Below are 15,897 nucleotides of genomic sequence, written 5' to 3'. Positions count from 1 at the left end.
TGGCTGCTTCCCCTCACAGTATCTTGTTTACCCCCAGCCTACTCACTGGTGGGGCAGTATAAGAAGCTGCAAAGTCCCTGTCTTAGTGTAAGCACTGCTCAGCAACAACTAAACATGTGTTTACCAACATTATTCTCATCCTACATTAAAAACACCTGCACTATGCCAGTGGAAACAAAGACACCAAGAAACACAACCCTGACCTAGGACTCATGCAAAGGTAAACTGTAAACTCCAAAACATCTGATCTGTACCAGGTAAGAGCCCAGAGACGCCTTCACAGCACTGGTTTTTGCATTTGTCATCATTTAACACGATCTGGAGAAATGTTGGTCCCTAGATAAAGAATAGAAAACTAGAAGTCAAAGGTGCAAAGTAAATATAGTAAACATAGTTTAGCATTAAGGGGTAAAAAGCACTTATCCTAAGAAAGCATTAACAGACTGTATTTGCAGTCCTATGGATAACTTTCAAAGAATAACCATGCATAATCATAGTTATGACTTTTAGAAGCCCTTCATAGGAATAGGCAAGGCACAATACGTGCCTCACTCAAATTTCACCTCCTGCATTTATGGTCCACCTTACCAACTGCCCTCTGCATGTTGGTAAGAGTTGTTGGTAAGCGAGTGCTCTGCCCAGAATTCTCTTCGGGGACTCAGCCCCACCCACTCCAGGGACAAAATACATTGAATCCCTTAAAATACAAGAGTAGAGTGGTAGTTGAGCTTCCTCTAGAAAATGCCCCCAGAGAAGTGCAGTCTTTAATGTGGGCAAAGTGAGCAAAATAATCAGGATGGGAAATGGCCAGAACGCATATATGATATTAATTCAGTGCATCATCCTTTTTTAACTCCCAGATGAAATTTAAACCTTCCTTGCCTAGAGGTAACCCAAAAGAGCACAAGAGAGCATGGACTCTTACAGCACAATTTACATGCACACAAGTCCTCTATGTGGCTGAACAGATGCCAAGTCAGTCTGAGAAGAACTCTGAGGATCTTCAGATGAGAGTATCTAAAACCTGCACAAAACAAATATTTATGGTCTATAAATATACACAGGCACATTCCTTCTCCTTCCTCCACAGAGCAGAAACTCCCACTACAAAGTGTCTTGCAACATGCCAGACATACTGACAAAGCAAGCAGAAGTTGTGGTTTTTTCTCTGCTCCACATAGCAAGGCTATGTTCTTTATTCCTGCTCCTCTGATATTTATCCCTCCCTTTCTTCTCCATTTAATGCCTCAAGCCAGAGGCTTGTCTGCTGTCTCTTCATATTGGAAACATGCAAGCTTGTTTGGTTTAAAAGGTCAATCACAGCCTGTTTGTACTAAGTCTCTGATGCAGAAGTCTCTTTGTATAAGCTAGGAAAAATACTGGAGAAGAGAGTGCTGCATGGAGGACTATGATGTGTGGGTAACTGTCAGGGGCATGGACACACAGTTAAGGCACTGTGGCTAATGGAGGCAGCACCCATCAGCTGAAGGGCTCATGGGTTTATGTCCTTGGTCAATAGAAAAAAAATCCAATTTAATTCAGCTCATAACAATAAAAGTTTAAGGCAAATGAGGTTACCTTATATTCATCAAAAGTTAGTAGTGTCCACAAGGATGGTGACTATTGACCAACTGGTGCCTCATATGTTACTCTAAAGCAATTGACTGTGTGTTGCAAAATTTAACTCCTCAGTATCAGGAAAGGGGCTAAACCAACACAACTTCTGTTTTACAGATGCATAAAGGTGTTAAGGTTGACACTGTCATGATCAAGGGTCATGATACAGGCCAGGACATTTTAAAGGTGTACTGTGATTAGTTTGAGAGCTATTTTTTTTACGCATATAAAAAGCATTAAAAATAAAACACAAAATTTAAAAATTTATGTCATTGATGGGTTGTTTTACTTAATTTAATAGCAACAATCATCTTTCAAAATAAACTGGCCATAGTGTATGGTGCCACTACTTAACTCTATCCAGTTTGGCCATTGTCTTGGGGTGACTTTATGATGTTGTACCCCATATCACTGTTCTATGCCCAAAAATTAATTTTGTGCCTTTCTATGCCTTTAAACTGAGCCTGAGAGGAGGGAGAGAAAAAAACTGAGCAAACTCTTCAAAGCAGCTTTTGTTTCAAGGGCACACAGATATACACACAGACTCCTGAGCAGCGGTGGGAGTGGGAGGAAGCACCCGGCTTATTTTTTTTTCAGCCAGCTTTCGGCCAGTTTTTTAGCTCCTTTCCTCTGGAGAGCTGAACTTTGTTTTCCCGGGACTCCGATTTTTCCCTTCTTCTCTGCTGGACTGTTTTCAACATCAGAACACATCGGCAGGACTTTCCACCAAGGCCCCAAGGTGGTCCCATGACCCAGCTCCAAGGAGGGGGAGCGAGATCTATGGAAGGACTCTGAAATTTTCCCAGGTTTCTCTCAGCAGAGTGAGAGGTTTTATTATTTAGCATTGTTGTCCTTTCCCTGTGTGTTTATTAAATAAATATTTCTTATCTCTTTCACTTTCCTTCGAGGAAAATTTATTTTTTCCTGAACCTGGTGGGGGAGGGCTGGTTGTAACCTGCCTTCTCTCAGAGGATGTATTTCCAAATTTGTCCAAACCGGCACAAATAATTAGTGAACTGTGTGTCATTAAGTTCTCTAGAGGTAACAGAGCAATTCCATGATCGAAACCTGTCCAAAGATAAAACAGCAAATCCTATTCTTCATCTGCTTTGCCAATGGTTATATTATATAGCTACAAACTATCTAATGCTTATGTCAATCAAAAAAAAAAGTTTCAGTTGTTTCCTCTTTCCCTGGCCTGCCTATCATTGCAGCACTATCTTCTATTGTGTTGATAGCTGATGGTACTGCTAAGTCAACTGCACGAGAATAACCTCTTGGTCTGCATCAGATGCTGTGAGGATGAACATTGTCCTCCACCACTGGAGGAGATCCTGAACCCCAAAGCTGAGTACCAGCAGTAAAAAGTAGACTGTGTTCCCTTCATGTCACATGCCCCACAAACTACTTCATGTCCATATTTCTGTATTCTCTGTGCTGCAGGCCTTGGAATTAATTTCCTCATTCCTCCTCCCCTCAACTGTCATAATAAAAAGAATCAAGTTCCTTTTCCATTCCCAGGCCTGCCCTCTTCCGAAGCAGTTGTTTTCCACAGCATAGCCAGCCACCCTGGTCACCCCAGGACCTTAAGTGAAAACCTAACCAAAACACAAACTCTATCAACAGAAAGACTAAAACCAGGGTTTGCTTTTAACTGGGTTTAAGAGGGACCAGCTTTTGGTACATTATTTCCAAGTTATTGATAGCCTTTTGTAACTCACTTAAGGACTCCACTCTGCACTGTCACTTGAGAGTTACAAGACCATCAATAACCATAGAAAATAATATACCCTGAGAGAAGCCAGAGCAGAACCTCCTTCTCCAAAATCTTTCTTTACACATGTAGTCTGCAATGAACCACAGCACTGAGTAGCTCAGTAGTACAGGCTTCATCTGATACCCACGCACCAGTGAGGAACAGCACTCCTCTTCCATAAGTCAGCATGTTCATTCTATTAGAGAAAAAAAAATCCCCAAGAAAAATACTACTGTTTCAGTTTTTTTCTGTGTGAAAAAGTGCAAGTCCCTGTCCTGTATAATCAGAGACAGCCTTGGAGCAAACACCCACATAGCACCCTGCTGCTATTCATTAATCGCTCCAGCAGCTTGCAATGAAATCCACAGGGAATTCTTATAGCCTTTCTTTAACGCTACACATCTGCTTGAAGACAAACCAGACAGACACACACACTACCAAATCTTTGAGAACTTGGTTCCCGTGAAATATCAGAGAGGTGCCTGACATACCTGGTCTCACAAAAGAAAAGAAGTAGAAAATCAGTGACCTCCATTTCCAGCACATGGTGAAATACTACTGTACATATTGGCCTTGCCTGCAGAGGGTATTGATACACAACATGTTTTGGGAAATTCCAGTGAGGTATATGACATTCAAGAAGAAATGCTTTGGGAGCTAAATATCAGCCTCTAAGAGCAAAGCAGCCAAGATGGTACAAAGAAACAAACTAGAGATCTTCATTACTTCATCAAGACTGCGGGAAAGGCCAGAAGTCACAGTTGCAGCCAAAGATAGAACGTCCCCAGTTACTGTTGTTCTCAGATGCACACAGTTCTAGAGTAGAGTCTACTCTAGAACTGTGGGAGAAGATGGTGACTAATGTTATACAAAGAATTAGGGGAAATAAGGCAATATTCAGCACTACTGAAGTCAGAAGCAATTTTTATTGGCTTCAGTAAGGCTAGAAAGTACTTTTATCCCAGACCTTTTATTTGATACTTAAGATGGGATGTTTTGTAATCAAAGACACTAACAAGTCCTGAAGATAGAATTTTGAGCTGCTCTTTTTTCCTGAAGTTTAACCTGGGCATTTCTGAAAGACATGTGAACTTCCTCTGTGTTTTGTTGAGATTTGGAGCACAGGACAAAGCCTCAGTGATGTCGACACCGCTGCAGATGCAAACTGCCACAGAAACGCATACTTTTTTTCTCCAGTCCAGCACGCTCCTGCTCTGGTTCAGATCAAGCCTCTGCATCCTGTTTCAGAAACTGAAATTGTAGATAAAGACATAAACCCTGGTTAACTCTATTAACTTTACAGCATATCAAATATCATCTCAGTTTCCAAGGCTGTCAGTTTATGCCACAGCCCTTCTGGCCTGGGTTCCTCTTGCTCTTTCCATTTAGATATGCAGCATTGCAGGCAGCAGCCTTTTTGAGCTACCCAGCTTACCTGTGCACATGCACTCTAGAACAATATGAATATTACATGTAGCAACTTTTGCAGCAGAGGATATATTAAGTCCTATATTTTTAATGCCACTTTTAGTATGCCTATAAAAAGACTCTATGCAAAAAACGGGATTATGTGTTTCTGTACTGCATGGGAATAGGGTACCAAGTGAGAGACATGGGAAGTGGGAATGCTCTCATCCAGGTGCAGCAGCCTTTGGCAACCAGCATCTGCATGGAATTTGAAGAGAATTATGTAAAACTTATCTTCCTACAAGCACCAGAGCTAGTTGAGCCCATAGGATTTTTACATCTCGAGGTTTTTACTGGGATATCACACTAGAAGTCCTGGTGAATGCTATCCTTTACAGTGAGCAGATGACAGACTGCTCTTCGATTTCTCTGTAACCTCTCAGAAATGTGACATCTTTACAAATCATTGTGTGCCCTCCTACAACTCAGAGGGACAGAAGGAGGAGAAATGCCTGCCAGAAACTTTTAAGAAAATTTGGTATTTGGAGCCTTCTCTTATATTTGCCCTTACTTCTTCCAAACTAAATTAGGGCAAAAGAAATAATTACAGCTTCACAAATATCTTACCTGCCTCTGCATTGCCCCTGTTACTGTACTTCAGTTCTGGCCTGAAAAGATTTCCCCAGCAGCAAAAGAACATTTATCCTCCATGATCCTTGCAACTTTTCAGTTCCTTGAGACAACAAATGTGTGAAACAAGCAGGACTAGGAGTATGTTAAAGCATGGATAGCTGAGATCACTTCTTTTTCTGCCCCCTGCCATGACACGCCAAAAGTGACATTTCTGTCAGAAGCAAGGGTTTCCTAGCACCACTTCTGCCAAATAACAGAGGGACTTACCTGGGAATTAGGTCATTAAAACAGAGGGCCCGACTCACGGTGAGAGGTGGATCAATAAGTGACATTTGACAGATTGGAGCCACTGATCAATGATTACTTTTTTATTAAATGATTCTTTTCCTGTACCAGCAGGGACTCCTTCCCTCATAACACAGCATTAACATTAACCTTTGCTGCACAAGGATTAAAGGAGATGACACCATAGCGAACAGTCAAGAAAGCAGTGAGCAGTAAGGAAAAAGGCAAAACAGAAGCTTAGCCCAAGGAAACACACTCTTCTCCTCTACTCAGGGCTGGCTAAAGCTGGCCAGTTTTCCCCATCACCACTCTACCCATCTCTACTCATTGTACATAAGCACTGCCTGGTCAGCCTGAGAAAGAAGGCAGTGCTCAATTCAACTATGAAGGCTGAGAAATCAGGGATACCCAGTGAAGGCAGATGGGGCAAGGTGACAGACATAATGGTCATAACAAAATAAATAAATCAGCTACAATATCATAATGAAAATCAAGGACTACAATTCAAAAGGAAGCTGTGCTGACCCACAGCTCCCAGGACCTTAACTGACGGCACACACAACCTGAAGCATTTCTATTTCACTGTTTGGCTTCATCCCAAAACACTTCTACTTTTATCCATGCCAAACTGTTTGTCTTCACAGCATTTGCTCCTCCTGAGTGGATATCATCAGTCACACCAATCTGTGAGAGCTATTTTGTTATATGGGGAAAAAAGACCCTTAGGGAAAAGCACAGCTCATCAAATGTGCTATGCCTTGGACTTGGGTTCAATCTTAATGCCAGTCTCCTGGGGTGACCCTGTACACTAATCAGGTGTGCCCTGTACACTAATCAGGTGTGCCCTTTGGCACTGTGCCCACAGCAAAAAGACCAGGTGGAAAATGTTTTCCAAACCTTGAAGACATAAAAGAATGAAAGCATGACACAGGGACATGAGAAGCCCCAGCAGATGGCAGGGAAGCAGCTTCTTTCTGCTTTTGACAGTGGTTGGCTCTAGTGTGGCTTTTACTGTGAGGGTTCTGCTGGTATCTCCATATACTTCTTCAGATGATGTATCTCACAGGAACTGGAGGGAGGATCAAATATTCTCTTCTCACACAGTCTAACTGCATTATTCCCAGTAAGTGTTGTACCACAGTCCCCAGTAAAGCAGTGTGTCTTTGTCTTGGTGCAGTGCCAAGAAACCAGGTGTCATTTGAGTCTCAGATGAGGAGAACATGCTACAGGCAGCACAGCCCCCAGCAAAAGGAAGCATTTGGCTAAAGAGAGAAACATGGAAACCAGAGAACAATACAACAAGAAGTATCTAGTTTATTTCATACATCTTGCATGGTATAATTCACCACCATATATTTCAACAGTTGACACAGGAGAGCTCACACAAATTTGAAGTGTCTCCCATCTATCTCAAAGAAACAGGAGACATTCTCAGCTGAAGTCCACCCTCATCTAGCCATTATCAATGCAAAAGCAGCTGCACTGATGGCAAAAAACACATGCCCTGTTCTTTGTCTTCTGGGGTCATCAGTTTTTAATTCTTTAAGCCACTAGCTTGATGCATGAACCGATAATTCAGCGTGAGCCCTCCCCAAAAAGAATACAGTGAATGTCTGCTGCCTTCAGAAGAGACACCTACTGCCCTTACCACTCCACGTTGGTTTTAGTTCATGCAGAAGGAAATGCCATATGGAAGAAATAGAATCACGCCCACTAAATCAGAGACAAATAAGACAGCAGAGTGCTAGTTATTATCAGCAAACAGATCTCAGTTGTTAGGGAGAGGCTGGGGAGCCTCATCAACAAATTTGTACAGAAAAACCCCAATGTGACAAAGCTCACCCATCTGAAGAAGGCAGTAGGATCTCTAGTCTTCCTATAGTCTTGCTTTGACAACACATTTCTTTCAACATACAGATTCACTGGTGTCTTCAAGGTCTCAGTCTGCATATACAGTGTTTCCTTGCATTCCCAACTTCCTCTCCTTCCTCATCAGGGAAGGGAAGAATCATAGGGAGACCTCATAATTTAAATTTACAGAATTGTTGTACAGACTAAGAAATTGCATCATACACATTTGTCCTTCCCTTTCAATCCTCAGCAGAGTTGCTGGGCCTCACTCCTTCCTCGCTCCCATACCAACTCCCAAAAAGAAAACCTCCAACACCTCATCACAGACAGCAGGCAGCACCAGCCAACATCAGCTGCCCAAGAGACCCTCCACTGTCACACCAAGCAGAGAAAGCCAAGCTCTTCCAAGGGAAACACAAGGCTCTACTTCTCTGTCCAGAGAAGCCAAGGAGGGATGAGGATACACGGTGTCAAATCCTAGCCTCAGGCTGGTCATTTGATAGAAGGTAGGATTCCAATTCCTAGTTTTAACCAAAAAAAATATAGTTAGGGACTTTGAAAAGCAGTGGCATCAACAAGAAAAGTGGCAAGAGTCAACATAAATCTTCTTGCCAAGTCCACTGTTTCCCCCGGAGAAGGAAATGAACCAAGAGCAGATGCAACCGTGCTCTCCCCACAATATCACCTCTCCCCGATTCATATATCCATGCTTTGTCCTTCTATTCACAAGATGCACATTGACTCCTCCCCAGGAACTTGGCCAGACTGTAGGATTTGTAGAAGAGATGAAAGGAACATTATCTCCTTATCCCATACAAACCTGCGCCCTCCTCATTTTTTCTCAATGCTTTTTCCATGTTCTTCATTTCCTGCAATGCTCTATATAACTGAACCACGTGTTTCTTCTCATTATGAATAATTAGCCTGTCCAATAATTTAAGTGGTCCATGTTACAGTGGGGAATACTGTAACAAGTATATATCAAACCAGGAGTCCTGTGGAAAGGAAATATATCTGGACAGATTCATGGTAGATGTTTCAGAGAGATGTTTATTTCTCCAGCCACATGGCTGGGGCTCTGCTCAGGAACTGCCGGAGTCACGGGACCCCAGGGACCTTTTGCCCACACCGGGGAACACAAACCAACCAATGGGGAACGAGGCTGACCAGGGGCAGGGAAACCCCGTGCCTTGCCCCCAGGGCCCCTCCCCCCAGGGCCCCATGGCGGGGGGGGCGACCCCAACAGTCCAAAATGATACAATTCTTCAAACCTTTTCACCATGAACACAGACAGATGTATGTGCTTGTATATATATATATATAGCTATACATAATTTTTTTTTAAAGTGAATGGGATCAAGGCATTTAAAGATTGGCATCCTCTTTCCTAGAAGGCTTTAAAATTCAGAAACTTGCACTTGTTTTTTAACAGATCTTACACTGATTTTAAGCACACTTAAAATTAACAAAAAATTACAAAGCTTTCTTGCTATTTGTCTTTGATCCAAAAATCCAAAAATAATTTGGCATTGCCAAGTTATATTCCATTAAAGGATACTACCAATTAAAAGAAATCATTATTCTATTTGAATACTTTTTATTTGCTATTGTTGCAAGCAACACCTAAGATTAATACAACTGAAGGATTAGAAGAGAAAATGTCTTTCACCTAAGTGCTTACTCCATGCATGTGACAGTACTTTGTGTCAAATCAGTTTGACTGTTGTAAGCAGTCAGATCCCCTTTTAGTCCAGCTGGATTAGATCCATAGAAATAGGGAAGGAAAAATACATGTGGAAATGTAAATGCAGAAACTCAAATATTAGCAAGTGAACCCAAAGAGAACACTTTTTCTTTTCACCTAAGTAAAATGAAGCTGCTGCACAGTCCTTTATCAACACACACACACTGAAAATCCTCTGCCTCAAATAAACACAGATTTCCCATCAGGCACAAAAACATACTCAGTGTTCAACAGACAGTGTCAATACTGGTTACAGTCTTTTTCACACACTCTATCCTAGAACCATGAGACATCTATGATTCATTCTCCAACCCACCTCTCCAATCACACACCTAGGAGGAAAGCATGTTGAATATTTTGGGGGTTGTTTTTACATCAAAGAATAAAAATGTTAAAAGCATTGCATTTCTTTTGGGATTTTGTTCCTCCTCAAAAGGAGTCTCGTCACTTAATTTTTCCCTTCTGCATTTCCCCACACTTTCCCTACATCCAACCCACTGACTGATGTTCTTTCCCTTCCCAGAGATTGTCTCCTTCTCCATCTTGCTCCTTCCAGACATCCCTTCCAGTGTTGCCTCCTGGTTCTCCCCTCTTCCTTTCTGTGCCAAGTCAGCCAGGTTCTTGTGCAGATGTCAGCAGGGTCAGCACATACATGAAGCTCTGTTAGATCTACACTTCATAAATCAGAAAGCTGCCTTCTGCTCTCTTTATTCACATCCTTCATTCAAAAAATTTTCTCTAGTCCTTCTCCCCCCCCCAGCCTCTACTACTTCCCTATATACTTTTGCCTCACCAAAAGCTCGGTAATTTTTTTTCATGTTTTTGTTTCTTGCTTTTAAAACTTCCTTTTTCTTACCTGTTCTCCACCTACTTCCTTTGAATTCTTTTGCTACCAGGCTGTCATCTATGCTGTTAGTGCCAACCACATCTACAGGACAGTTAAATCATTTACTAGACTCCATTTTTACTTATTTTCCCCATTTGTCCCTTGGAGTCCTAGCACTGTCAGTTCCCAATCACACAGACGTCAAACCTATACCCTGTCCCCTCCTTCTCTCAAATGGCACAATCTTTTACTGGGAACTGACTGCTCATATAGGATGCAATAACCAAACCTTTTCACAGGGGCACGTGATGACGTGCAAGTGTTAAGAAGGTGGCTTACTATGAACTGACAGGAAGAGATAAGTGAAACCTTCATAATCAAGGCTGACTCCATTTGCAGTTTAGACAAAGTGGGGGCTGACCATTCTGGGCAACTTAAAAGAAGAGAAAAAAGAAACATAAGAGAAAAAAGATTCAGCAGAGATATTTTGGTTGTGGACAGAGCTAAGCAAAGACAGAGAAGCTCCAAGGCAAGAGAAGTCAGCCCCAGTAGCCAAATACTAGAGCAACCATTTAACTCTTTAGAGTTCAAACTCTACAGACAATCAGCAGGCAACTGACTGAAAAAAAGGCAACTTTCCAGCTACTTAAAGAAGCTAAGAGCAATGAGTCACAGGGGCAGCATCTATGATGCTAAGAGTTTCACCTGGAAACATGAGAGAAGAAAAGGACAGTAGCAGCTGCTCGCTAGGCTGCTCCATAAGGCACATTGCAGGACAAAAACACTCATACACCCAATCCCCAAGCAGTGAGTCAGGATAGAGCCTTTCAAATTCTGATGCATGATACTCTACATGAAAGTTGCTTGCAGTGACCTGTTGCTTCCACACCTCATAGAAAGGTTGCCTACAGCATCACCCCCAAACTCATGGCAGGTTACACTGTGACACGACACGCTACACCCAGGCAGATGCAGAAGGGTATGTGTGCAGGTGGCAGAGAAGGCAGTCAGGGAAGTGAACAAACGAACAGGCAGCAGTGATTGAAAACTCTGAAAGTCTAAGGTCTCTGCAAATGCCTGAGTAAAAGCAGAGGCAGTCTCCCAGATCAATTATGCATGCACGCCACTGAAAACACAGGCTGCTAAAGTGCCAGAGCTCTGCTGGATAATTTATAGGCTGGTGTTAGTATTCACAGAGTTGTGGGCAGAGTTCAAAGGAACGAGGTGGAGGATAAAAGTTTGAGCCTTATGAAAACACCATCACAGCCAGAATGAGCATCAGCACCACAAAAGCCTTCAGTTGTGCTGGGTACAGGCAGAAGCCAGCAGATATTTTCAAAGTAGGAGCCATCAAGTGCTATCTTGGCACAGGGGCAGAGAGTTCAGTGAGGGTGTGCAACCAGAGCATGCACACGTGCAAACTTTGCAAGTGTTTGAGTACATGCCTGCTTGACCTTTGGGAAAGCACAGGAAAGTTTTGTGCCAAACAGCCTGCGACCCATCCCATCTTCTGCCACAACCCTTCCTCACAATCTTCTTGATTCTTCTGTGCTTGCCATACACCAGATTTCCTGAGCTACTTCTGTCACGGAGATACACATCAAGAAGGGAATAACTGAAGACCTTCACATGCCTTTTTCACTTATGGTCTCACCAGGATTTGAAGCCAGGACTTCAGGGAAGAAATTAAGCATACTAAGCCATCCAAAATGCAAGCTTTATTTAGGTGAGCTTGAGTTTTCCAGCTTTATCACTGCCTGAGCCTCTTAGACATCTAGTTATCCGGAGACAAAGACGGCAAGACAGTGAGGTCATCAATTTACTAAGCCTTATGTCTGCTCACGTTTCAGATTAGACACAACACCAATGGCATTAAAATAAGTACTGTGCAGTTGACTTCAGCAGAGATGTAACGCAAAGGCTTCCTCGCCCATCTTTGCTCCTCTCTCTGCAAGGCCATTCTAACAAACAGACGTGCAGGTGCACAGCATGCACTGCCACTATTCACTGTTACCATCTAGTGCTGGAAAAGGAGTACAAGGGAAAGCATAGTATACAGACAAAATGAACTACGGGATTTAAGCAGTATTTTAGTACTGCATGCACGCCCAGATAACACATTTAAACTCCTTGTCATAGCTTCCACAGCACTCAGCAAAATCCTCTCCAACCCTACTCATTCCAAAAGAGAATTGTCTGAAGGTACAAGCAATTTTCTGTTCTAGAACCTTTTCTAAACAAAGTTCTCAGGCAACATCTGCTCAAACTGAGAAGGCCCACAGGAATTTGGTATAATACAGTGTGCTGCTAAGTATACCAACAAATACTCATCTGACTCACTTCTTTCTGCAGGTTAGCCTTCAGGGACATTCTGTTTGGGTGCAGTACTTGAGGCTCAATCAATTACAGAAATTTATCTTTATTAGAGCACAGAGAGGGGCATGCTTTAGAGACACAAATCACTTAGGATGAAAACCTTTTGTTCTACTTTTAGACAGCATCACACAACAAAATTCTTGTGTATGACTGGGGAATACAGTAATATAATTCAGTAGATTAATTGTCACTACAACTAGACTCCTCTCTGTACAATTAAAATATTAAGTTGGATTTTTCTCTAGAGAATCTGGAGTACTACAGTACTGATAGCTGCCCATTCTTTTGTCATGAGAGGGTTGAGGGGGAAGGAATTGAAGCAAGGAACCTACGTCTTTATTCTTTTGAGCAATGGCAAAGAATCTCCATATAGGGATGGCAACAGTGTTACATCAAATATGTAACTTGATTAATTCTGTTGCTAAACACATGATCATTAGGGTCTTAGCAATTAATCTATTGTTAGTCCACAGTATTATTTCAGGTAGGTTTTTAACTGCAATGCTATTACAAGTCAGAGGACAAAGGTACATGGCGCACAACACAGAATTTTGTGGGGCGGCAGCATCTGCTGATAAGTCTGACAACCATTAACTGAGAAAATAGTTTGGGATACAATCTCAAACCAATTCTAAGATGAAGAGTGTACCAAATGTGATTAAATAAATAGGTCTGTTGTCTATGATCTTCAACAAAAAGAACTTAAACTCCATCTATTGAATTTGAGACCCATTTTAGAGATAAGAAATAGAGATAGCAATTTGCTTTTGTCATGAAATAACTCACTGGTGGGTTGAAAAAGAAAGTTCGTGCCTCCTGCCCTTTCCGTTTGATTATTTACCTCTGACAGTATAAAGTAGGGAGGTGTCCAGGGGAAAAAATCACAGAACAACAAAACAAACAAACAAACCAAAACAAAACAAACCAAACAAAAAAAAAAAAAACACACCACTTTCACCATAAAATAAATAAAACACATGAAAATATCTAGACAGAGTCCAGCAAAAAGAGGCTATAAAGCAGTGTTTGCATGGCAAGGTTCTGGTAACTGGGGGGCTACAGGGGTGGCTTCTCTGACAACTACCAGAAGCTTCTCCTCTGTTCAGTAGAGCCAATGCTAGTTGGCTCCAAGACAGACCCGCCACTAGCCAAGGCTGAGCCCATCAGTGATGGTATTAACACCTCTGTGATAACGTATTTATGAAGGAAAAAAAATGATTTTGCACAGAATTAATTGTGGTCAGAAAAGAGAGGAGTGAGAATATGTGACAGGAAGAACTCTGCAGAACACCAAGGTCAGTGGAGAAAAAGGGGCAGGAGGTGCTCCAAGCACCAGAGGTGAGATCCCCCTGCAGCCCACAGTGAAGACCATGGTGAGGCAGGATGTGCTCCTGCAGCCCATGGAAATCTGTGGGGGTGCAGAGATCTGGAGGGGGGGCCATGCTGGAGCAGGTGAATACCCGAAGAAGGTTGTGACCCCTCGGGAAACCTGTGCTGGAGCAGGCTCCCGGCATGACTTGTGACCTCGTGGGGGACCCATGCCAAAGCAGTCTGTTCCTGAAGGACTGCACCTTGTGAAAAGGGATCTACATTGGAGAAGTTTGTGAAGAATTGCAGCCTGTGGAGGGGACCCCACACTAGAGCAGAGGAAGGACTCCCCTCCATGAGGACAGAGCAGCAACAAAAACAACATGTGATGAACTGACTGTAACCCCCATTCCCCATCTTCCTGCACTGCTGGAGGCAGGAGGAGGTAGAGAATCAGGAATAAAGCTAAGGCTGTGAAAGAAGGAGGAATGCAGGGAGGTGTTTTTAGGATTTTTTTTACTTCTCATTATCTTGCTCTGATTTTGATCGGTAACAAATTCAACTGCTTTCTCCAAGTCAAGTCTCTTGCCCGTGACAGTATTTGTGAGTGATCTCTCCCTGCCCTTATCTCAACTCAACGACCATTTGTTGTATTTTCTCTCCCTGTCCAGCTGAGGAAGGGAGTGGCAGAGCAGCTTTGGTGGATACCTGGCATCCAGCCAGGGTCAAACCACCAGAAGCAAAACAGAAAAGACTTAAGTGGAAATAGAGAGAAGAGGTATAATGTGTTTAACATAAAGAGAAACAAAAATTACAGAGAACAACAACTAAATCTAAAATGACATATGAATCAGTTTACAAACAGAACCCTTTTTCCAGCACAATTACAGTGACAGAATAATCACTGGAGAGCTTTAAGAAATCATTCACTGAGCACTTACATGGGATAATCTAGCAAAGGGACCCAGGAGACCTTAAAGATCTTAAAGAACAAACTCCTCAAAGTACAAGAACAGTTTAATTCAATTTGTGGGAAGCCAAGTGGGTGTGGAAGGAAGCAGGTGGCTGAATGGGAAACTCCTGACAGCACTCAAACACAAAAGGATGCGAATGAAAGGTGAAAGTGGGGGTGTGCTTCTCAGGAAGAATACTGAAACTCTGCCTCAGCATGTCAGAAGGAAAATTAGAAAAGCTTGAAATTGCATGAAAATTCATAAAATGTGAAAGGCATCAAGAAGGACTTCTTAATGCACCCTGCTAACAAAAGCATGACTAAGGAATCTGTGGGACCAAAGCTGAATGGAACAAGAAACCAGTGGTAAAAGGAAAACATTTGGGTCCTCGATGCCTTTTTAGCCATCACTGGCAAGGACTGTTCTCAGCCTTCTTGTTCCATGTGCCCAGTGGAAGAATCCAGGGGATTGAAACACTACCCATAGCAGAGGAAGACTGAGTTAAGAACCATTTAAACAAACTGGGCATACTCAAGTCCCTATGATGAAACAAGATGCCCCAACAGCACAGAGGCATGCAATGATGGCTGATGTCACTGTGAGATTACTCTCGGTCACACAGGAAAGGTCGTGGCAATTGGAGGAGGCTTCCAATGACTGAAAATGGATAAATGTCACACCTGTCTTTAGAAAGGACAAGAAGGAAGATTCAGGGAATTATGGGCTGGTTAGCCTAACATCAGTCCCAAGAAAGGTTATTCAGCAAATCCTGCTGGAACCCATTTCTAGGCACACAAATGACCAGAATTTCTAGGCACACAAATGACCAGAATGTGATTGGGAACAGCCAGCATGGAAGAAAAAATACCAAAAAATCAGCCAGGTTGACTTCTGTGATGAGGCAGGCCTAGTAAGTAAAAGAATGGCGCAACTTTTGAAGGAGTCCCCAGTGCTATGACTGTAAACAGGGGTATGTAGGTGCATCAGAGCAAGTTGAGGCTGAAAATTAAGAAAATGTTCTTCACTGAGAGGAAGTCACTGGAACGGGCTTCCAGTGAACAGGGGAAAAGTCAGGGCACCAAGTCTGTCAGAGTCCAAGGAGCATCTGGATGACACTCAGTCATATGGTTTAGTTTTAGGT

The 15,897-nt window shown here is 42.5% G+C and overlaps 1 protein-coding gene across 16 annotated transcripts in view; it reads right to left on the bottom strand.

The window, feature by feature from the left end:
* Nucleotides 1–15,897, bottom strand: part of NRXN3 (neurexin 3) — a 982,949-nt gene that overhangs the window by 950,812 nt on the left and 16,240 nt on the right. The gene's annotated exons all lie outside the window — the stretch shown is intronic.

Source organism: Aphelocoma coerulescens, chromosome 5 (assembly GCF_041296385.1).
Source record: "Aphelocoma coerulescens isolate FSJ_1873_10779 chromosome 5, UR_Acoe_1.0, whole genome shotgun sequence".
Lineage (NCBI taxonomy): Eukaryota > Metazoa > Chordata > Aves > Passeriformes > Corvidae > Aphelocoma > Aphelocoma coerulescens.
The sequence above is the reverse complement of the archived record's forward strand: the minus strand, read 5'-3'. Positions and strand labels throughout refer to the sequence as shown.